General features: G+C 38.3%; 1 non-coding gene across 1 annotated transcript; it reads right to left on the bottom strand.

The window, feature by feature from the left end:
- Positions 1-824: 824 nt before the first annotated feature.
- On the bottom strand, positions 825-932 carry LOC148570392 (small nucleolar RNA R71). The gene has a single exon (XR_015908104.1). It is a non-coding gene; the product is annotated as a small nucleolar RNA R71 (small nucleolar RNA).
- Positions 933-1,231: the final 299 nt, after the last annotated feature.

The following is a 1,231-nucleotide window of genomic DNA, read 5'->3' as shown; positions in this document are numbered from 1 at the left end:
CAAAAAATTTTCGAAAATTACTAACATTTTTCAAAAACCATTTTCGAAAATCACTAACTCTTTTTCAAAAATATTTTCGAAAATTCTCCCTCTCCCATCTCATTCTATTTATTCATTCATATCCTAACATCTCATCTCACATATCTAGCCCCCTCACAGTTGTGTTTCTTCCATTATATTACATTCTTTGTCTCTCCCTCTTCTTCTACTCACACAGGGATCCCTATACTGTGGTATAAAGGATCTCTATTATTATTATTATTATTTTTCTGTGCCTTCTTCTTTGTCATATGAGCAGGAGCAAGGATAAGAACATTCTTGTGGAAGCAGATCCAGAACCTGAAAGGACTCTGAAGAAAAAATTAAGAGAAGCTAAAATACAACAATCCAGAGATAACCTTTCAGAAATTTTCGAACAGGCAGAGGAGATGGCAGCCGAAAATAATAATAATGTAAGGAAGATGCTTGGTGACTTTACTGCACCTAATTCCAATCTACATGGAAGAAGCATCTCCATTCCTGCCATTGGAGCAAACAACTTTGAGTTGAAACCTCAATTAGTTTCTCTGATGCAGCAGAACTGCAAGTTTCATGGACTTCCATCTGAAGATCCTTTTCAGTTCTTAACTGAATTCTTGCAGATATGTGATACTGTTAAGACTAAAGGAGTAGATCATGAAGTCTACAGGCTCATGCTTTTCCCTTTTGCTGTAAGAGACAGAGCTAGATTATGGTTGGATTCTCAACCCAAAGACAGCCTGAACTCTTGGGATAAGCTGGTCACGGCTTTCTTAGCCAAGTACTTTCCTCCTCAAAAGCTGAGCAAGCTTAGAGCTGATGTTCAAACCTTCAGACAGAAAGAAGGTGAATCCCTCTATGAAGCTTGGGAAAGATACAAACAGTTGACCAAAAAGTGTCCTTCTGACATGCTTTCAGAATGGACCTTCCTGGATATATTCTATGATGGTTTATCTGAGCTATCAAAGATGTCACTGGACACTTCTGCAGGTGGATCCATTCACCTAAAGAAAACGCCTGCAGAAGCTCAAGAACTCATTGACATGGTTGCTAATAACCAGTTCATGTACACTTCTGAAAGGAATCCTGTGAATAATGGGACGCCTATGAAGAAGGGAGTTCTTGAAGTTGATACTCTGAATGCCATATTGGCTTAGAATAAAATATTGACTCAGCAAGTCAATATGATCTCTCAGAGTCTGAATGGAATGCA

The sequence above is a fragment of the Arachis ipaensis genome, chromosome B3 (genome assembly GCF_059453495.1).
Source record: "Arachis ipaensis isolate K30076 ecotype BB chromosome B3, ASM5945349v1, whole genome shotgun sequence".
NCBI classification, from domain to species: Eukaryota; Viridiplantae; Streptophyta; class Magnoliopsida; order Fabales; family Fabaceae; genus Arachis; species Arachis ipaensis.
The sequence above is the reverse complement of the archived record's forward strand: the minus strand, read 5'-3'. Positions and strand labels throughout refer to the sequence as shown.